At 36.8% G+C, this 23710-nt stretch overlaps 1 pseudogene across 1 annotated transcript in view; it reads left to right on the plus strand.

The window, feature by feature from the left end:
- Window positions 1-4121: 4121 nt before the first annotated feature.
- LOC147374460 (protein ILRUN-like) overlaps window positions 4122-23710 on the plus strand; it is a 161969-nt pseudogene continuing 142380 nt past the window's right edge. The window contains exon 1 of the transcript XR_015162781.1: window positions 4122-4919. The product of XR_015162781.1 is annotated as a protein ILRUN-like (transcript). The remainder of the gene's footprint in view (window positions 4920-23710) is intronic.

A 23710-nucleotide genomic window follows, 5' to 3' on the forward strand; every position in this document is an offset into this window, starting at 1 on the left:
GGAGTCTGGTGGGCTGCAGTCCATGGGGTCGCTAACAGACAGACACGACTGAGTGACTTCACCTTCACTTTTCACTTTCATGCATTGGAGAAGGAAATGGCAACCCACTCCAGTGTTCTTGCCTGGAGAATCCCAGGGATGGGGAACCTGGTAGGCTGCCGTCTATGGGGTCACACAGAGTCGGACACGACTGAAGCAACTTAGTAGCAGTAGCATAAATACAATGATGAAATCAATTTTATCTGTAAAAATGCCTAAAGTGCAGCTTCTAAGTAGTATGACAAGTAATTTTTTTAATTCTGTAAGAAACAACCTTACCCTTTCCAGTTGCATTCAGTTTTACCAGCTTTATGTTTTGAGTATCTATTACAGGCTAGGCTTATTTCAGACTATACTTTAAGGAGCTTGAAAAAAAGCAATGCATAAAACATTTTTCATGTAACATTCTTGTTGGAGGAGATACTTAACAAAATAAACAAGCAAATAAAATATATCAGATCTTAAAAAATGCAATACAGATAAAAAAAAAAAGATGAGCTAGGAGCATAAGGAATGTGGGAGTTTGGAATATTTTTATAGTAAGGGCAAGGAAGAGCTTTGGGAGAGGACATAGGTAGAAATTAATCTCATGTAGTATAAAGTTTTAAATGTTCTTATTTCCTGATGCTTCAGTATCCCAGTGAACATCTGGTGAGCACCCTGCCCAGGTAACCAGATGCAGCACTGTGATAAGTTCCCCTTCTCACTCTCCCTGACTTTGACCTCCTGACATTCGCATAGGCCCATGAAATCCCCTCATGCCGCTTCCTTGTATATTTCACTCTGCCCCACAATAAAGGCACTTGCCCATAGTCTTCACTCTCTCATGGCTCCTTGGAACCCATTTCACTCACATGGTCCTACCTGACAGTTCATCTTAAAACCCATTTAAATTATAAAAAGTATTCCTTACAACACACCTAGGCTATTTGAAAAAATCAAGTTCCAGATATTCCTTGACAAGTATAGGGTAATTTCCTCAGAAAGCTTCAGGAGCAGGGCTCTCCTGGCCACCAGGCCCTTGAGGCAGAGTGCCTGGAGCCCACAACATTTTTTAGGGACCCATAAAAATTTTACTATTTAATTTCTTCTAAAATCATGGAAAAATTAATGTATCAGGTCTGATGTATCCTGGAAAGAAGCTGAGTGCATGAGGGGAGTGAGGTATAGAGAAATTCAAATCGTTGAGAGATTACTGGGAGAGATCTTTAAGGCTATATTTACACTTGAGTTTTTACCCTGAGAGAGATGAGAAGCAATTAGAGAATTCTGAGCATAAATTAACATTTTAAAACAATTATTATTGCTGTGCTGTAGATAGTAGATTGCAAAGGCAAGTGTAGTATTGAAGATGCAAAATCAAAGTGAAATCATTCTCTGGCAGAGATGACATAAAGTAGTCAATTACTGAATGCATTTATTAGTGTCCAACATCCAGAAATAGCAAGACTAAAATGACCATATCATTAAAATAGTAATTAGCAATAGTTTATTGTGCACATAAAAACAGTTCCTGGACTGGAAACTCTCAAACCCTCATGGGAATGAGGCTCAGAGGTATTGCTATAGGAAAGCTTGCAAACAGGGGCTGTTTATGCCGTATAGTAATAGGTGATAGCACTGGCGCTCCCCTACTGACAGGGGATTGTTTAAATGTGGACACCACTTGCCAATTTAGGGGAATAGCTTAAGTTCTGTTTATGACTTTTAGGGGCATTTGCAAGAAGTCAGTATGTTTTGTTGGTTCTGTAAAGTAAGCTAAGTTAAGTTATGCTTATGTGGCTTAATTGGTTTTGCCTGTTTATGGAATTTTCAAGTCTGGTCTCTAATTTGTACTTTAGCATAAGTGAGAATTAAAAGGATTTGCAAATTGTTTTAGTCTGGAGTCATGAAAAGAACAAGAGTGTAAAGAGATGTACTTAGTTCTTCCACTAAAGGAAAACTAAGGTCAAACACTGTCTGCTTTTAACTTCTCCAGTAAAAGGCCAAAGATCTTTAGCATCAGCTGCTGCTTCTATATTCAGACAAATAAATGCAGAAATATAAACTAAAAGTGTGATAATGATTGAATAGTGACAGTGACAACAAAAACTGTGGTCCTTTCTCCAATCAGAAGGCATTTTTGCATTTAATTTAATGTTTAGTCGCTCATGATGGTGTTAGAAGCAGTATTGGTGCATATCAGATGTTATCAACATTGATGTCCATGCCAGTGATTTTCAAACAGAAGAACACTATTGTCACTGCAGAGGGAATGGGATTGCTGAGAGAAGTGTGTTAAGGGCATAGCCCAGAGGGAGTAACTGGGGGACAAGGTGGTGATGGGAGAAAAAGATGGGGTGCCGTGTGGAATGGAAGAGCAGAATTGCCAGGGGAAGCACACTGACTGAAACCGCCCACTCTGACCGGGCACCATAGTAACTATTTGCATGAGTTGTTTTATAACAGGAGGTTCTGGTAAGGAACACGGAACTAATAAGCCACCACCAACCAGAGGAGTTCGGGAGGTAAAAGGAGACACCACAAGTCCGACCACTTCCCAGAATCCTTCTCACTGGCATCCATCTTGGCTGAACAAGGCATGTACCAACAGGAAGGACTCTGAGTCAGAATGATTGGCTAAAGACAACCTGAAAACTAATTCCATCACCATAAAACTGTGAGCCATGTGGCAGAGTGGTTCTCCTGGGCTCCCTTACCCTACTGCTCTCCGCCAGGGTGCCCTTTCCTGATAAAATCTCTTGCTTTGTCAGCCCAGGTGTCTCCTTGGACAATAAATTTCTGAGTGTTGGACGAGCCCACTTTGGGGCTGTGGAAGGGGCCTGCAACAGAATGTCTGGTAGTATCTGAACATTTTACTTAGGATGTGCTCGTTCCATTATAAGTAACAGCCCACTATCAGCATTTATATTAGGTTTCATAGTGTTTCTTTGATCTAACTCATTCTCTTCCCCTCTTGTGGGAGAAAAAAATATATTCAATAGTATTCAAGTCAGATTTCCAAGGGAAAGAAAAAGAACAGTAAACTCTCTAAAATGGACATTGAAATTATAGTTTCATTAGCAGAATACTCAATGAACTGAACCACAAACAAGACTCACTTTTCTGTAGATTAAAACACAATCAGAATGACTTCTGAAATTTAAGGTTTGCTTGAGAGTTGTGGGCTATCGAAATTGTTGCCAAGAGATTATGAATTTACATTGTTTTCTGGTTAATGATGGAAAGCCTAATGGGAAAAAAAAAAATCCTCCAGGGGATGACATTCTTAAGCCTAACCCAGTCAGCCGGTCAAGAAACTTCTATCATCTTGCAGTAAATTGATTTGTTTTAATTATAGCTTAAAGGAATTATTGAGGAAACACCTAGAAACACAGTAATTAGTCAAAAAAGATAGAGATGCCCCATTAAATGTTTTATTTTTAAGAAGATGTGTTTCATATAGAACAAGGAGCCCCAGGTGCTGATGATATAATGAGAGCACTTTACAATATTAAGGCATGCAGTCTCCAAAAGAGAGAAAGACTCTAGCCACTTCTGACTTTTATACATATTTTGTCACTTACTGGAGTTTGCTTTAGTTTCTGGCTTTTCTGTTGACTTGATTTAACTTGGTATTTAAATTTTATTTATTTATTCATTACTTGCTTCTGCCAATTTCCAAAAAAGGATTTCAGGTGAACTTAACTGGAAGGGCCTTCACAGAATGCTGGCATTGTTCCTATTTGTAATTCAGAAATCATCCACACCTTTGTAGAAGATGGCCTTATCAGATCTCAGGACATTTGCATTTTATACACGGTATTCAGACACGACTGAGCCACTGACCACCTGAGATGTTCTCTCTGCGCATTTCCTTGTAGTTCTGATGTTTCATTTGGCCTCTTGGATTTACCTGTTCCACAGGAACACTTTCATTTGTTTGAATGCTTTCGCTCATGCTGTCCTACCTCCAGTGGGCGTGGTGGGGGAGGAGGCGGAGTCAGCGGAGGCAGAGGTACTGGGGTGTTGGGGGCGGGTTGCAGGGAAGCCAAGAACTAGAGAGCAAGCGGCTGGGCAAGTTTACTGGCGCAAGATGGTGAGAAGGAGGGGCCTACCTCAAAGGAGCCAGGTCTCCAGGCTGGCCCGCAGCAGGCACGGCGGACCGGGACTTGCTCACCTCTGAGACCCAGTTTTTGCCGAGCTTCCAGCTCAACCGGACTGGCTGCACCTTCTTCCTGGACACGACCAATTGGAAGCTAGGAGCAGCAGTTATATGACTTTGAGAGCCCAAACATCACTGTCCCCTCTGCGTCCTTTGTTGAAGATGTCACCCTGGGAGAAGAGGAGTCCATACCTCCTGATGCTCAGTTTATAAAAACCTGGCAGATGGAGAATTCTGGGGCAGAGGCCTGGCCTCCACGGGTTTGTCTTAAGTATGTCAGGGGAGACCAGATTGGATGTGTGAACGTGGTGATAGTGACATCGCTGGAGTCCCGAGAGATTGCAGGATTCAGCGTCCGGTGTACAGCCGGGGAGCAGGGATGAGTCAGGACCGGCGCTGATGAGCGCTGCTGCAGGCTCTACCGTGGAGGCGCCAGCCGAGTCCTCCTTGTGGAGGTGGGTGGACTTTTAGGAGTGAGAAGTGTCACCTTTTGAAACAGTGTGCGACACGCAGCCCCATCATAAGGGAGAGCGAAACTTCAATCTGTTTGCCTCGCCCCAGAAGAACAGAAAGTCAGGTGAAAAGAATTTAAAAGACGCCGGGGATTCTGGTTGGAGTCCATCAGCAAAAACACCTGGGCTCCCGCACCTGACCAAACCCAGCAAGATGAGAAGAGACACTCACAGAGCTCTGTAAATCTGTCCCCTGGCCGACACACACACAGCTTCTCAGTAAGGTAGGTTGAAGACGAGAAGGGGGAGGTGGTGGGCCTTGTATTTTGCGATACTCCTTCATGGCAAACTGAGAAGCCTAGAATGTTCCTTAAGACGGCTTAGCTCTCCTGCCAACAGCAAAAAAAACCTCCTTCCACCCCATCTCCATGTACTGTGGATATACTCACTCCATCCACGTTTGTAGTTTACTTCTGCCTCTCTGCTCTGGTTTGGGTGTTGAAAGAACAAAGTTCTTTACCTTTTGCGTTAAAAAAGAAGAAGAAGAAAAAAAAAAAAAAAAGTCAAGAATATCACCAGCCATTCTCCCAGTGTAAATGTGTACTAAGTGTTGAGCAACAGCACTCCTTTGGAATTCATTCCTACTGTTTCTTGTTTGTTTGTTTTTTTTGGTGTGGGGTGGGCTATTTTTTCTGAGGAAAAAGGCTCAGTTATTTATCCTAAATGTTGTTGAGCTTCCCCTTTACCTTGTTGGTGTGTCTTTTGTTGATACCCTCACCCACAGTCTGTCTGGAATGGCTCAAAAGATATTTTATATTTTCATGTGTGACAAGTTAGTGTGAGAATTGTTTGAGTTAATCATAATTTTAAGTACTCTGATTCTTCTATGACAGTCTTCTGGGTATTTGATTTCTTGTTCTATTTCTGCCTATGCTTCCTGATTAAACAGTGCCTTACATGCTCTGCTAAAGTGATGGTGGTTGGTTCCTGGTGGTTGATTTTGGTTAGTTGAGTAAAGCCTCTGATGCTGAGAGCTTTAAAAAAAGAAAAAGTTTTTAAAATTCATAATCTCTCTGACAAATTATTTAGTAGAATAGCAATTTATCTTATTTAATTTGGCATGCATTTGGAGAAAGAAGAAAAAAAGTTTAGACCTTAGCACTCAAAGAGCATCTGACCTAAGTTAACTATATTGAATTCTCCTTCCGTGAATTTAGACAGGTAGAAGCTGCTGAAACTTTTATTTCTATATTGTAGTGCAGATTGTGGTTCTTAAACTTTGACATAGCTTAGAGTCTCTTGCACTGTTTGTTAAAACACAGATTGCTGGGCTCCACACTTACTGTTTTTGACTCAATATTAGAGTTGGGTTTGGGAATTTGTTTTTCTAGTAAGTTCCTAGGGGAAGGTGATATTGCTGACCTGAGAACTGCAGATGGCTGTCGATTATATCAAGGTTTAGGATAAAAATTTCACTCTTAAAAATTGTCTCTTTGCTGAAAAAAAAAGTATATTACTCCATGCAGGCTGTTTTCCATGGTAAGTCTATACTGGGTGGCTGAAGTTGTTTAGCATTTAAATACTAAATACAAAGCAGTTTATTTCTAGGACATTTACTAGATACAGAGAGAAAAAAGCCTTGTAAATACAGAATTCTGCCTGTTGTAAGAAATAAATCATTGATTTACTGACATTTTATGAATAATCAGTAACAGTTAAGAGTAGGTAAATTTAAAATATGGTGTAAAATATAATATAAAACCAAATGTTTATAACTTCACACACCCAGAGATATTGATTTTAAATTTTAGCATTTAACATTACAGATTGTATATGTGTATATTTTGTATACATTTATTTATGTAATATATATAACATTTAAATATTTTACTCCTGATTGATTTTACTGATAATTACATAATAATTAGTTGTAATTACATTTTTTGCCAAAATATTCTTAAATAATTTTTAAGTAGTTACATAGTAGTTAAAATATATCAAAATTCCATTTCTAAACAGATTTTGGCTTTTAATATTTAGGCTGTAATGAGAATTTTATCAAACACTCTTATCACATACTTGTTGTCTATACCTGTGAAAATATCTACTGAATGCCTCATCTCTGTCTAACCAAAACTGTTTAATCCAGATCCATCACAGCCTGTAGAACTCTCTATGACTCAAAACTTGTTATTTTCTAGAATGATACTCTGATCACTTGTGAGATTTTAAATTATTTTGCTAGTTAAGTCTCTCCTCCTATGTAAAGTAAGATCTCTGTCCACACAGATCCATAGCAGCCTCAAGTAAATGTATCATATTTCTACCTGTCAATGAGCTTTGAGAACATTTCTGCTCACTTGCTCTATGACAACCTGGACACCGTGTGTCTTTGGGAAAATATAGTCCCACTTAAATGTCTTCCTTCTAAATCTCCTGTTCAAGGACAGCCAAGGTACCCATTACCATAAGGCCAGGGAGTTTTGACAATAGATCATGGCAGGGTCTTGTCAGAAACAACTCATTTAGCAAAACTTCTGGCATATGGCATTTATTCAGCTAGATGAATTTATACTCATGAGGAATGAAACTTTTCTGTCCTTATAATTTGATATTTTTGCTTTAACCCATTTAGCTCTTGGTAAGATTCTTGTATGTCTCATCTCTACAAAGAAAACATTATTTATAGTGAAGCTCTTCCAACTCAAAACTCAGCATTACCAGTAGACCCCCCTCTTTGATATACACCAGATTAGACAATGATGCTGTCTGTTATCTGGCCCACTCTCAATACAGCAAGGACATTTCTTCTGGTGATCCTTGTCCTTACAGATTTGAAATTGCCTTGAGAACTAATCTGAGAACATCAAGATTTATCTCCCATCTTGATTTGTATCCAAGGTCTAGGAAAAACTGTCCTGGAATGGTGCTTGGCACATACTAGAACAACCAATATTGGTTGAAGGAATAATTTGTTAACACTATTAAAACTTAGCAGACGTTTTATTTTTTTACAAAATTAGCTTTCAATTAACAGTGGTTCTACTAGATTTTCATGACATTGTTTACTTATGTATGAATTTACACATCATCTGCTTCCAAAAAGAATTTGAAGTACAGTATATCAATACAAGCATAATGAATGATTAAAGAACATATTATATTCCTCTTGAATTTATTTAAAATCAAAAATAGGTTTAATTTGTCTTCCACATGCAAAATTAATAATGAATGGTGGCTATTTGTGGTTAGAAAAAACAGATCAACTTTAAATAAAAATACCACTTAGTGATGGTAATTACAACACATTTTAAATATGAGTTATGGGCTTCCCTGGTGGCTCAGATGGTAAAGAATCTGCCTGCAATGCGGAGATGGGAGTTTGGTCCATGGGTTAGGAAGACCCCCCTGGAGAAGGGAATCACAACCCACTCCAGGATTCTTGCCTGGAAAATCCCATGGACAGAGGAACCTGACAGGCTACAGTCCATGGGGTCACAAAGAACTGGACACGACTAAGCTGGAGAAGGAAATGGCAACCCACTCCAGTACCCTTGCCTGGAAAGTTCCATGGATGGGGGAGCCTGGTAGGCTGAAGTCCATGGGGTCGCAAAGAGTTGAACATGACTGAGCGACTTCATTTTCTTTCTTTCTATAGTTCCTTTTGGAGAAGGAAATGGCAACCCACTCCAGTGTTCTTGCCTGGAGAATCCCATGGACAGAGTGGCCTGGTGGGCTACAGTCTATGGGGTTGCAAAGAGTAAGATACAACTAAGCAACTAATACACAAAAGCTATTAACACACACACAATGTGTATGTTTAGCATTTATAGAATAAAAATTATGAAAGATTTAGATATAGTGATGTTTCTAGTTTAAAATTGTAGCAAGTCTAATGTCATCAAATATGTACTGTTCTTGGCATTGGGTATGAAAATACTGCCGAGCCATATATTTTCAAAGTGTAATGTTCATTTCAGCCAATCTTAAATGTGGGGATTAAGACAGTTCTTTTTCAGAATAATAAATTTATAATTCAATTGGCTTGCATCCACAGTTTCCCCCAATATATGCAAAGGTGTTCGGATATTGAATTTGAAATAGCTTGACTTTCTATTTGAATGTTGGTGAGTTAATATTAAAAAGAAGCAAGTACCTTGGCCAAATGCCAATGTTCTGTTGGAGTTTTGTTTTAATGGAAGTTTATTTTTTATTTTTTTTTCCTCCTGGGAGATGAGGTTTAGAGTTTAACATGACCCCTATAATTTATCAGTTACTTTATGAAGTAATTTGCATTTAATTTTGAGTCTCAGTTTTATGTTTCTCTTATTCCCTTTTTTAATGGCATTTATTCTCTTTCTGCTTTTGCAGGTAGTATGTATTCATTGCAGTCACCTAGAAATACATAAAAACATAAAGTAAAATTAATAATCACCCATTATCCTCACCCCATAGAGATAACAGTCATTACCATTTTAATTCATTTCCTTGCAGTATCTACATATTTTTTAAATTGACCTACAACATTATCAGTTCTAGGTATACAACAGAGTGATTCAGTATTTCTATACATTATAAAATGACCACCACAGTATGTCTGGTTATCATCTGTATCATCATACAAAGATAGAGCAGTTATATATTTCTAAATGTGCAGAAAATAAATGCCAGCTCTATGGACAGTTATAATGATTGAATAAATTGTTACATGAAATGATTTTTCTAAATACATAAAAGATTAGTTGTCATAGTATTTCCCCCAAGTTTTATTTTATTGTCTTCTAGGATTTCTGAGGATGGGAATGGTACTAAAGCTACTTCTAAAAAATTCAGAATACTCAAACAGAGAGAAAATTAATGCAGAAATCTTGAAGAGACAAAATAGCATGGGATTTTTGAGGAACACATGTAAATTGGTAAAGCTAGAGAGAAGAGATAATGAAAGGAAGTAATCTGAATACAGTTGGAAAGTGAGATACCTTCCATTCATACCCTTTGATGACTAAACGTGTCCCACAGCGACACTGTATTTACTGATCCCAGAAACTATCCCAGTTTCCCCCTATACCTGGACTGCCATTGGTCATCTCTCTATCTGTGAATCTGGTACTGGGTACACAAAAATCCATTCATTACCTAACTTTTCATTGAGGCTTCACAGATAGAAGTAGCCTTACCTTTTTCTCCATAGTCTCTTATGTTTTAAGTTATAACTCATTGTATTATTTAACACATCCTGTATGTTTTATTTTTAGAGATTCAGCTGTATGGTCACCTCATAAATGTAAGCTTGTCTAGTACAAGTATTTAACTCCTAATCATTCTAATATTTTCAAAGCATAGATCATATTGCAGGAAGTAGATACAAGAGACATTTTTAAGCTGACTTATAAAATTTGTAATTTTATTAACAAATTGTATTATTTTATATTATTTTTATGTAGCTAATTTTTATTATTTCTGTATCCAGAGGCATGCACAGTTACTATGTGTGTGCGTATGTGCTAAGTTGCTTCAGTCACGTCCAACTCTTTGCAACCCTATGGACTGTAGCCCCCCAGGCTCCTCTGTCCAAGCGTTTCCCCAGGCAGGAACACTGGAGTGAGTTGCCATGCCCTCCTCCAGGGGATCTTTCTGATCCAGGGATTACACCAGTATCTCTTTTCACCTCCTGCATTGGCAGGCAGGTTCTTTATCACTAGGGCCACCTGGGAGGCCTGTACAGTTACTACTTATTTAAAATTAGTGGGAGAGGAAGGCCATTTTGCAGGGCATTTCTGTTACTGTTCAGTACATACAGGAATTTCACATATATGCATGCACACATACATACACACACATATATATATATAAACTATGAATACATTATTTACAGAGCATAAGATCTATCTTGTGGACTCAGGTTACAGCATTGTGGAGGAGCATTAGTAAACTTACTTGCTTGGAGAAAAATATCACCTTCTTAATCTAACTTTATCAGGAATAATAGTGACATTTTAGTCTTAATACTTCTGATTTCTCTTCCACTGCCTTTTTTCATAGAAGGGATTCATGCTATATATAGATTCCCTGCTTTGGTCAATATCATCTCAAGAAAAAACTATTATTTTTTGTTTTAGATTTATGTTTGCTTTTTAAAACGTTTTATTTAATCCTGGAGTATAGTTGATTTACACTGTTGTGTTAGTTTCAGGTATATAGCAAAGAGGTTCAGCTATACACATACATATATCCATTCTTTTTCAGATGTTTTCCCATATAGGTTGTTACAGAGATTTGAATGTCCTCTGCTATACAGTAGGTCCTTGTGGTTATCTATTTTATATATAGTAGTGTAGATTATCTATTTTATATATAATTGTATGCATATGTTAATGCCAGCGTCCTAATTTATCCCTCTGTTCTACTTTGCGCCTTTGAAAGCCTGTTTTATTTTTTTTCCCAAAGTCTCTGAGTCTGTTTCATAAATGTTTATTTGTATCATTTTTTTTTAGATTTCACATGTTCGTGTTATCATATGATATTTTTCTTTCTCTGTCTGACTTAAATCCCCTTCACTTACTCTGATAATCTCTAGGTCCATTTGTGTTGCTGCAAATGGCATTTTTTCATCCTTTTTATGGCTGAGTAATATTCCATTGTGTATATGTACCATATCTTTATCCATTCATCTGTCGATGGACATTTAGGTTGCTTCCAAATCCTGGCTGTTGTAATGAACATTGGGTGCATATCTTTCTGAAGTATGGTTTTCTCTGTATATATACCTAGGATCGATTGCTGGACCATAAGGTAACTATTTTTTGTTTTTTAAGGAACCTCCATACCATTCTCCATAGTGGCTATACCAGTTTACATTTCCACTAACAGTATAGGTTGGTTGCCTTCTCTCCACACCTCTCTAGCATTTATTATTTGTAGATTTTTTTGATGATGGCCATTCTGAACTGGTGTAAAGTGATACCTCATTGTAGTTTTGATTTGCATTTCTCTAATAATTAGTGATAATGGATCTCTTTTCATGTGTCTTTGATCATTTGTGTGTCTTCTTTGAAAAAAAATGTTTATTTAGAACTTCTGACCATTTTTTGATTGGGTTAGTTTTTTCTTTTTTTGTTGAGCTGTATAAGCAGTTTGTATATTCTGGAGATTAATCTCATCAATCACAGCTTTTGCAAATATTTTCTCCTATTCTGTGGGCTTTTTATTTTGTTTATGGTTTCCTTTGCTGTGCAAAACCTTTCGAATTTAAATTTAATTAGGTCCTATTTGTTTATTTTTAAAATGTTGTTAATCTAGGAGATGGAGCCAAAAGATAGTGCTACAGTTATGTGAAAGAGTGTTCTGCCTATGTTTTCCTTTAAGAATTTTGTATATACAGTTTTACATTTGGGTTTATAGTACATTTTGAATTCATTTTTGTTTCCAGTGCTAGAGAATGTTATACTTTCATTGCTTTATATGAAGCTATCTAGTTTCCCAGCAACCAGTTACTGAAGAAACTGTCTTTTCTCCATTGTATATTCTTGCTTCCTTTGTCATAGATTAATTGACGATATATCTGTGAGTTTATTTCTGTGCTTTCTCTTCTGTTCCATTGATCTGTAGTGACTTGGACTCTAAATCCACAAGAAGAAATAGAGAAACCAATACTCATAACTGGTTATTTTCAGAAATATGGGGATCTTTTATATAGGTCATCTCATGATGTATTTACCAGTGGAACTAAGGGTTATTATAGGGTATATTTGAACTCTTACAGGGATGATAAGCAAGGTGCATGTTTTTTTAGCACCTAATAATATTTTGTTAAAATAAAAGAGAGAAAGATACATGATTTTTAGTAAGCATATCTTCTCTATACTGAATCCATTTTTGGATTCTCTGATTTTTTAATGCTGGGAGAAAAATTAGGTACTTATATTTATATAAAGTATACTGAGTCCAACTAGATGTGGGCTCAAAAATCCAGTTTAGCCATTGACTGCCTAAAAATGGGCAGAGTAAGACAATATTCTCAGTTTTTTCATATGTTTATCTCAAATTACGCATAGACGACTGTTCATTATATCTATCTCATAGTAAGTAAAATAGGCAGTTTATGGAAGGCATATAAAGGCATTGTCTGGCACAGAAATGCTGCCTAAAATATCATCATCATTATTATTATGCTGGAAATGTGGAAATTACAAAACATAAATTTTGGAATAATAAATTTAAGTAGAAAAAGAAATAAATAATAAATGATTGCATATGGCATGTTACCTTATCCTGTAATATCCAAAACAAAGAATACTAAACAAGATATTTTGTAGGCAATAAAGAATCTGAATAGGGGAACAGAATTGGAGTAGAGTAGAAGAGGAACACATAGAATAAGTAAATCGATGCCAATATGTTAGTCCTCAGACGAGAGGGCTAAACTAGTGCCAGTCATTGTGATTCATTCTCTCCTGTTTACCCATGCAAGCTACAAAAGGAATATGATTAAATTGCTGTGCGAGAAAAGGATATGAAAAGTGATTGGAAGGGGAATATATAAACATATTTTTTTTTAATCTAGTGTTTCATAAAAGGAAGGATTCAATATTATAGCTAAGTTGTGGGTCCTGAAAAAGTCCTTTCAAAAACCCATAACAAGAGAATTGCAGCTTATTGTTCATGAATGAAAAATATGTAGGCCAGTTATGTAGGTATTTATGGTCTGACCTGCTTCAAGTTAATGATATTTTAGGAATTAGAATGCCTGAATCTAAAAAGTTTTAAAAGGGCACAGTGTTCAGTTGAAGATACTTTATGATAAAATGAATATATTTGAGCAATTGTAATTCATTGCTTTAAAACAGTTCTTATCTAACAAATCACATGAATGACTCTGAACTAAAATAGAATTCCTGCCAAGAGCATGATTTTATTGAACTTCTCTATTATAACTTGTACTGTTTTTTTCAAAGTATTTGACTTAGAACATTATAACATTATAGACAGAAACTTTTTAGCTCAGTGAATTCTTCTTTAATTATTAAGTGACATATATCATATGTTTTAAAAATGGATTATCACTAAAATTACTTTGGATGGTTTTCATTTTTTTAGATGCTTACTGAACACAGTTTTTTTTAAAGCATGACACTGTGGACATTGGGGCCAGAAATTCTTTGTTGTGGAAGGCCATTTCACTTACAGAAAGATGTCTAGCAACGTCCCTAACCTGAAACCACTAAACAACAGCAGAACATACCAGATGTGACAACCAAAAATGTCTCCAAATACTGCCAGTTTTCCCTTAAGGGCAAAATTGTTTCTGTCCCTGTTGAAAACCACACTCTAGTGATGGACTCTCAGATAAACCTTTTCAAGTGTATGAGAGAAGAAGGGTTAAATATAGATGGGATTTCAGGAAAACAGGTAGTATAGAGTCGAATGAACAATGTAATAGATATTTTCTTAATTTCTATAAAATAAGCTGTTTATGTGATGAAATTTAGACCAGATACAGTCTAAAAATGGAGAATGAGGGAGAAAAGGGTTGAAGTGGCAAGTGATTTCAGAAAGATAACCTGTGAGTTATAAGACATTGATTTGAATAGCTCAGCTCTCATTCTGGGTGATCTACTCAACCTTGAAGGAGGAACTGCTGAAACCTAAGATGAAATGGTCCCCTGGAAAGAAAAGATGTACTTTGACTCTTACTGTTGGCTGCTGTGGGGCCTTCCTCCTGTCTCCCACCCAGAGAAAAATTCAGGAAAATTAATAATTTTTCATGAACTGTTATGGTAAAGTTTTTAGAAGTAATAAGCAAACCTCAGAGGAAAACATTACCCCAGAAAAAGGAAAACAAACCCTTTAAAAAAAATTTTCAAAAACATCACATGTAAGAGAAATACAACTTTCAGAACATGTATTATAAAAATAAATATTGAGCACCTGCAATATGCCAGGAACTGAAAAATGTGGAATGCAGCAAAGAATAATGAGAAAAACAACCTTGTTTATAACATGTGTATTTTTGATAGAGATAAGAAAATAAATTGTATCTCGTCAGCCTTCTATAACCTCAGGTTCCTCAACCACAGATTCAGCCAGCCAGATTTTGCACTAACTTTCTGATTGGTGGTTTGATGAATCTGTAGATTTGGATCCTAAAGGATATGATAGGACAACCCTGGGACTTGAGCATTTGTTGATTTTGGAATTTCTGTTGGGTCCTGGAACCAATATCCCACTGATATGTAGGGACAACAGTGGTTTATCAGGAGGTGATAATTGCTAGTAGAGAAGTAAAATTAAGGAGTGAAAGGGTAAAGATGCACAAAGTTTTAATAAAATTACTCACCAAAGAGGTGTTATCTATACCAGCATTAAAAGGCGGGGGTGGGGGGGAGGAGAATATCAGGTACCAGTCTGAGAAAACAGCAGGGGCAGAAACCCTGAATGGGAGTGTGTCTGGACCATCCAGAGAACCCCAAGAAAGGCAGAATTGCTGGAGTGGACCATTAGTGAGTGAGAGTAGTGGAGTACTAAGTCAGAGAGGTAACCCTCTGCTGCTGGGAAGGTCATTGTAAGGCCGCTGGGTTTTACTCTGAGTGAAGTGGAGAGAAATAGAGGGTTTTGAACAGGGCTTAAGCAGGGTCTGTGTTATATAGGCTCATCGTGGCTGTTACTCTGTTGATTTCAAAAGGAAGATGTATCAAGCTTAGAGACAGCATAGTTACTTAAGAGATAAAGCAATAATTAAGTGAAGCATTGAGGCTTAAGCCTTGTTGTAGCAGTGGAGGTGATGAGAAATTTGTGAATTCTGGCACAAATATTTTGAAAGCAGAATCATTTTATTTGCTGACAGATTAGATCAGGGAGATGAAAGGGTCGACCAGAACATCACCACAGTTTTTGGCTTTAGGTAGAGTTAACATTGTAGCATTAGGGGAGATTGCAGGTGGGGCAAATTGTAGGAGTGAGAGGTGATTTCCAGCTTTAAATTATATTAGAGAGGCTTAGTAGACTCCCAAATGGAGTTTTCAAGGAGATTGTTCACCACAAGTATAAATATCAACATACAAGCATTTAAGCCAGGGTCTGGATGGTATAGAAAAGGGAGAGCATGTTCAATGGAGGAGATATTCAAATAGGGAGCCCTGAGATTTTCCACCATTAAAGGGGAAGACAGTAGAAGGAGGACAACCAGAGCATATTGTCTCTTAGAAATCAAGTGAAAGCAGTGCTTCAGTGTCCAAGGAACACTGGCAGTGTATTCCTGTTTCAAATACTGGTGATGGTTCAAACAAGATGAAGAATGAGAAGTCATCTTTAGATTTGGCATTTAGAAGTCTTTGGCAAGCACTCATTAACAGAATCTATGTTTTGATGCCAGTAAAAGCCTCATAAAGGGAGGTTTATGAGAGAATAAAAAAGAATTTGAATACAGTGAGCACATGTAATTATCTTGAGAATTTTCCTGTAAAGGAGAACAGAAGAATGGAGTAGTTGCTGGAGGAGACATGAAGTAATGGGGGTGCTTATCAAGACAGAGTAGAGTGTGATTCAGAACTGATGAGAAAACCTAATGGACAGAGAAACCATGATTATGTGAGAGAATTCTGAAATTTTGTTCTTAAGTAGGTTGAGTGAATGGGATCTGGTTCTTAGGTGGAGGCACTCACCCAGTGCAATAGCCCTGCAGCCTTAGTTACTGAAGGAGACAGAGTACAAGTGCTTAAAAGCAGTTATCAGTTCATACGTAAATGTGATGTGAAAGGATATGGGTGTTCTCCTCTATTTTTATTGTATTGGTTAAAATAATAAAGTGAAGAATAAGAGTTGAATGCCTGAAGAGAGGGAAGGTAAGAAGTAGTCATCCAGAAAAGGAGGAAAGTGACTGACCAGAGAAATGTAATGTTGTTAGCAGCTTCAGTAGTCTCACGGACGTAATAATCACAGTTCTGTATTTTTCTCCAGTCATATTGTTTCGTGGAAACAGGCTTGGGGTAAGTGCCAATTGCATTAAAACAAAGCAAGACAAATGGCAGAGGTTTCTTGACGAAGCCAAGAAGGGCAAGGGATTTAAGGTAATGTACAAGGGAGGATTATAATAATTGACTATGGATTTTAAAATGAGGAAAGAAAAAATTGAGAATATGTGGCTGTCTGTCGTCTAGTAAGTTCAACTTTGGGGTCATATCATCTTCATTTTCTATTAACTACTTATATGTAGTTGACTGTGGATCAAATTTTCTTTCTATATATGCTTATTTGTATTGAACACTGGCCATTGTAGAGACTTTGGATTCTGTTTTCTTTTGAGCATCTTGATTCTTATTCAGATGGCTAGCTAATCACTTTGAATTTGTGTACTCATAGATTTATACTTTTTAATGTGAATCTGTGTAAAGTTCCAGGTATTCCCCAAACTGCTCAGAACTCATTCTCCAAAAGGCTTAACTTTCATAATACCTTATTAATCCCTATTTTAAGCTTTGTTAAAATCTAGTAGAGTGTGTTCTAGGAAATCCTTCTATAGTAAGGATTTTCTATTAATTGGTTTTTAAAGGAGTTAAGGAGGTTATAACAAGGATTCTGCAATCTGGCAGGACCAGAATTCATGTCCTCAATACTGCTCTTCACTTTAGTATCTCTGTTGTTAACCCACAGCAGCTACTCTCAGGAAAGCCTTAAACAACTTCACCCTGTCGATGTAGAACCCAGCCCTGAGCCACAACTCTGACCCCATTACAAATATTATTAGAATCTGATTCTTGTTACTTGAGTAGCAGTAGAATATAGTTCTTGTCACATTTCATTGTGGTTTTTATAAAAAGTTCCTTGATCAACCTGTTTTTATTTGGATTTTTTCTTCTTCCTTGCTAAATTTTGAGCCATAAATATTTTATATTTTGTGATAATTGTCCAAGTAGCATTTTTTCATTGTCTACTTATATTCAAATATGAGTCAGAATACATGTTAAAATTAATGTTCATGGATGAAGAGAAATACTTTTTATAAAAATAATGTATTCAGTCAATAACCATCTGCTTTTATTTAACTTATTTTCTTTTAAGTAAATATACTTTTTATTAAAATATTAGTCTACATTTAGAGTTCAGCCTTTGTGTGTTCTAGTTACTTTCAAAAATATTTGTTAAGTCAGGAGAACAATAAAAATAAAAGGGCTAAAATGCATTCATAGGTCTTAAAATTTATATTTAAATACTATAAAAATGCCAATTGAAACTAACTCACTATCTTATTTTAACCCTTGAAAAAATATGGTGGGCTATGATGAATGTATTTTTTTTTTAAACATGAGCTCAATCGAAAACTTATCTGCCTGTATATTAGTCTCTCTATGTCAAATAAAAAATAAGATAGTGTTGTCTTAAAACATATCTTAATAAATCTGAATATTATGTTTTTTCCCTTACCAGATAATTGTACAATACTCTTCTTGTTACACTGAAAGATGCAAGTAGTTTTAAAATGTTTTATTGTAAGCATGTATATTTATATCATCAATAATAAGCAAATATTTCTGTGACATAGTGACTCATGATTAATTTCTGATCCAATCAATCATAAACATTTGAAATATCTCTAGACTTGTAAAAATAGAGAAAACATAATTTCTGCTGATTTTCTTTGTCTCTGTAACTTATATTCATCGATCAAATTTTGGGGTATCACAGAGCAGCTTCTGGCTAAGTTCATGATTCCCACCTCATTGCAATTATGAGCATGTCTTCAGGCTTCCTTTTGCATTCCATACTGTTAGAATTAGGTTTTCATAACCCTCATTTTTATGACTAATTAAAGATTTATCTAGCAAGCCAGGAACAAGATAGTATTTATCTCTCTCCCTTTCTTTCACTTGTCCCTTTTTCATCCCCTTCTTTCCTTTTTTGTTTCCTGGTCTCCCACAAGGAAGTTGATTTTTCCCTTTGTAGGAAGGTAAAGCTTTCCTGGATTTATTGCATGGTACATGTGCATGATCAGTTGTGTCCAACTCTGCAACCCCATGGACTGTAGCCCACAAGGCTCCTTTGTCCATGGGGTTTTTCAGGCAAGAATACTGAAGTGGGTTCCATTTCATCCTCCAGGAAATCTTCCCCACCCAGGGAATCGAACCCACGTCTCCTGCATTGGCAAGCAGATTCTTTACCACTATGGCACCTGGGAAGCTCTCATGAATACTTTAGTGTTCCTTAAAAAGTCCAAGCTTGCAAAGGTTCTTGATATCCCAGGAGAATTACATCGCTAATCATTTGTCTAGCTAATTAATATGAAAGAATAATAGGATTATCTTAACCTGTAATAAAGTGAAAGTGAAAGTCACTCAGTCGTGTCCAACTCTTTGTGACCCCATGGACTGTAGCCTGCCAGGCTCCTCTGTCGATGGAGTTCTCCAGGCCAGAAAACTGGAGTGGGTAGCCATTTCCTTCTCCAGGGAACCTTTGCAACCCAGGGATTGAATCCAGGTTTCCCACATTTCAGGCAGATTCTTTACCACCTGAACCACCAGAGAAGCCCAACCTGTAATAAGTGCTCTAAAAAGAAAATGAAAGACAGAATAGTAGAAGTTATCTACTTCCAAGAAGGTAAATGGTTACAGCCCGGGAATAAGCTCCTTCTTTAAGCCTCCGAGTTTCCAGGAAAACTGGAGGGGCCTAACCTAATGTATTTACATTTCAAGGTCCTTGAAGACCTCAGTGTGTCCTAAAAGACCTGACATATGGGGCTATGATTAACTTGGCTCCAGATTCTGTAGATTACTGGAGGAGGAAATGGCAATCCACTCCAGTGTCCATGCCTGGAAAATCCCATGGATGAAGAAATCTGGTGGGCTACACAGTCCATGGGGTCGCCAAGAGTCAGACTTGACTTAGCAACTAAACTTCACACTATCACCAAGATTTTGGGGAGGCCAAGTGCATTCCACAATTAACTGTAAAAAGAACAATCTCTGCTTCTGTCATCTTAGCTATAGAACCACCCCATCCTTTTTTTTCTTTTTTATTTCCTTCTGTCAATGCTGAGAATATTTTAGATTCGTGTAGAGAAGAGAATCAGGGACTATGGCTCTACTATTCATTAAATAAGCAGATGGGGCTCCCAAGTCTCGTTGTTCTAGTAGCTTTGCTTTAGTTCAGCTGTAAAGATACTGGAAACCTAAAGGGCTGCAAATAAAAATGCCTGTCAACCTCAAATCAATCAGTAACAGATCATTCTATGGAATTCAGTTGTTCTTCCCATCACAGTAAGTGGAAATAGGGATAGTAAAGTCACCCATTGGCAGAACTTTGAGCAGTGTAAGGAAACTATCCACTCTGGCAGAATCAAACTATGTATGGGATTGATAATGTGTGTCAAAATAAAAGTTATGATAGCCATCCCATGACAGAGGGGGTAGGCAAGTGATAAGTTTGATACTGTCAAGTGTGAAATAATACTTATTTGAAAGTATAAAAAGGTAGTGTCTTAAATGTAATTAGATTCTGATAAGTAAAGGATGTACATCGTTAGCTCAAGATTAGTCACTAAAATTGTTTCAAATCATCGGAAGATAAGAAATAAAAGTGATACTCTAAAAGCTAATAATTTGCTCTTTACATAGCAGATTAGTCAGGGTACTTTTTGTTTAAAGACTCAGTAATCTAACTGGAACAAGCTGCAGCCAAAAGGTAAATTTATTGTTAGCATACTGAGGAATCTCAAATTATCCACAAAAAGTTTGAGTTATAAAACAGCAGAAAGGTCCATGATGCAACTAGGGGTTAATTTGGTATACCAGTCACCCTGTTTTTCTGTCTTTTGTCCTTGTGCTCCATGATTGTCAGCTTTATTTTTTCTCAGTGTTCAGTGGCTTGATGATGGAAAAAATGGCTGAAGAGAACTTCCACTTCTCATATCCCAGAGCAGCCACTCATAAATGAGTGACCCTTTCTCCAGTGGCACTGTGACCAAGGATGAGGAAGGACTTTGATTCACTGCTTTTATGTCATGGTCACCAATGGACAAATTGGTAGTGGCCAGTAAGAGGGTGCCATGTGCGCTAACTCAATCATTATCACACTTTTACCTTATATTTCTGCATTTACTTGTCTGAATATGGAAGAAGCAGCTGATGCTGATGACTAAACTGTTGAAGTTAGCAATAGGAGCTGTTCACTGAAACAGCTGGCAGAATCACCTGAAGAAAAATTGAGGGTGAACGAATTGTCAGACAAAAAATAGTTCTCCAGTACACACAGGGAGATGGGAAGAACAAACACCAGGACCCCTATGCAAGACAGACTCTGTTTCTTACTAAATGGTAGATTTTAGTTGAGTCAAATAATCATTCTGTCTCATTCTAATCTATAAAAGGATATAGTAGGACTTTTCTCTTGTAAACCTAATTTTGTTATCATGATGAAATGAGAGAATGTGAGCGAAAGTGAAAGTGAAAATCACTCAAATACCATAAAGTTGAGCTATTTTGATGTCATATTTTTATTATTTATGATATTCTGTTATTCTTTATTGATATATTATCTCCTATATACTAAAGTATAAGGTACTAAGATTCTGTTCCCCTTTAATTAAGAATTTACTGGTGTCCTCTTTAGTTATGAAGATAATAAAACTAATCAAGAAGTATTCAATGAAACTGTCAGAGAGATTTTGACCTGCAGTTAAAAATATTTAGGCAATTGCTGTCATCAAAAGCAGAAAAAAAAAAAAAAAAAAGAGGAAGAGAAGGAGAAGAAATCTATTCACATATATAGGCATCAAACTAAGATTGAATTCTGTAATTAAATGGAAGGTACTGTAGGCCAGAGCACTATGATAAACTTGGAGTTGAGCTTAAAAGATGGCATATAAATTATTATCTTCAAACTCACAACTGTGTTTTTTTAATGGAAAAAATGAACTGATTGAATTAGCCTCAGTTGTAGGACATATTAAAATACAGTCTTTCATACATATAGGATACATTCATAAAATCAGCAAGTTAATGTTTTGATAATGGAAACATGGTATGACTTTGAAAGACAACATTTGCAAAGTGAGGCACACTGTACTCAATAGTAAGCCACGGTTCAACAAAAGAACGACAAGAGAAATTGAAATAGAGAAGCTTAAAGGAAGTACATGCCACACCTCAAGGGGTGAGCCTCAAGAAGTTACATGGTGAGGTCAGGGTAGGCAAGGGAGCAGGCAGAGAGAGAGAGACCTGGGGCCCATGCCTTTATTAGGTCCACAAGTGAAGTGTGTTTGGGTTCCTGGGCTAAGACGGCATTGGTCAATTCAAACCAAAAGGAATGTGGTTTTGGTAGTCTCCTGCAGGGGTCTTATCTAAGTGGTGTATAATGAGAAGGCCTGGGAGATGGGGAAGACTGTTTATTACAAGGGCTATTGGGAAAGTCATTTAAGAAATGTACATTTACTTATGACTCTGTGGACTGTTACCCAGGGTTTTGGCTTGCGTGATGGAGTTCTCGTCAATTTAAGGTCCCTACAGGCCACTTGGTCAGACAAAATGGATACCTTAGCAGCAATACCACAGAATAGTTTAGCTGAGCATTAGACAGAACAAAACCCAGTTCAAAGTTGGTGATATTAGCAGTTCTTGCTAATGGATTAAGAAAGATTTCATAAACCAAAAGTATTTTATATGTAACTGATATTAGAGTGAAACATGCTTTCTGATGAAGGAAAATTAAAAACTTGCTATATAACTTGCTTAAACGCAGGGATTTACTAATGCTGTTGGAGACTTCTTGAGCGAGGTAGGATAACAGTGGTAAGGAAGAATAGCTCTTGGGAAACCTTGTGATCCAGACGTACAACTGGCATGTTTTCTCACGGGATACCGTTTAGCCTGCCAAGAGAGCGTGTTAACACAAAATGCTGAAGACACATTTATGATCCAAGCTAACCCTGCATCCAGAGGGCAGCCTGGTATTTTGTCGACCCCTGTGTACCTATGGAGTGTTTCCAGAAAGCAAGGAGCGTCAGTGGTCTTGACTGGCAAGTATGTGAACCAAAATGCTGAGCTGTTCCATTAGGACCTGCCATAAACCACTGAAGTAAGAGTGCAGAAGCACAAGAATATAAATCATTAACAGTGATAATCCCACAGATTATCCAGATGGTTATTAAAGCAAGTTCAATGATGTGTGGGGCAAGGGGTATATGTAAGTAATTACTCTCCCCTCAGTGTAGCTATAAACAGCTTCTCTAAAAAGTAAAGTCAAAATATTAAAAATAGATATTGAATTGCTTCTTACTGGAATTAACTCAGCGATCCAGTATAGAATATCTGAAATGCAAAATGAACCCAAAGCACTTCAGTGTTTTCCTAAATATGATCTATTCCAACAGATTTTGTTATAAATATTATCTGTCTTTACTTGCTTGTGTCCTTTTCTAACAAATATTTGGAGAGGTGGTTAAATATAAACTGTGTGACTAAGCAACTTCTGTGACACAAACATTCTGGCATACACTGCTGATGATCTCCAGACCGAATCAATACTTTAATAATTTATAATAAGTAGTCTAAAATGCATGTAGAAACAAACGTACCATAGTTCTGAGATTTAAAAATTAAGTGCTCATTAAAAAAAAAAAATTAAGTGCTCATTAAAACTATTCACTAAAAGTCTTTAATATTGTTAAAGCTGCAGGTTCAGAACAATTGTTGGAAAACCAAGGAGGTTTCATAATATAATTTGGCAACAGCCATAATTAATAGGCAAGCTGCTTTTTTATTGTCTCCTCCTTTAAAAATGTCAGATTTTATTGAATGTAATCAATGGGAATGCAAATGTCATCCTAACAGCATCTTGAATAATGAGAAGGTCAAAGAAGCACAATCCTCAATCTTTAATATTTCAAATATAAAGCATTTAGGGAATTTGAAATGTTAGACTTCAGATGTTCTCTGTTTATGACAACATTATCAATGAGGGAGCAAAGTGGAAACACAGTAATATATTATCCTGACAAAGATTGTAACTACAGTGGAAAAGGGAACATTTTCCATTCTAATTATTTCTGTATCTTTTAAAATTGTTGCTCCAAAAAGGCAGAGCACAA

This window comes from Bos grunniens, chromosome 4 (assembly GCF_055505025.1).
Source record: "Bos grunniens cultivar Pamir isolate PY7600 chromosome 4, Bosgru_T2T1.0, whole genome shotgun sequence".
Classification (NCBI taxonomy): Eukaryota; Metazoa; Chordata; class Mammalia; order Artiodactyla; family Bovidae; genus Bos; species Bos grunniens.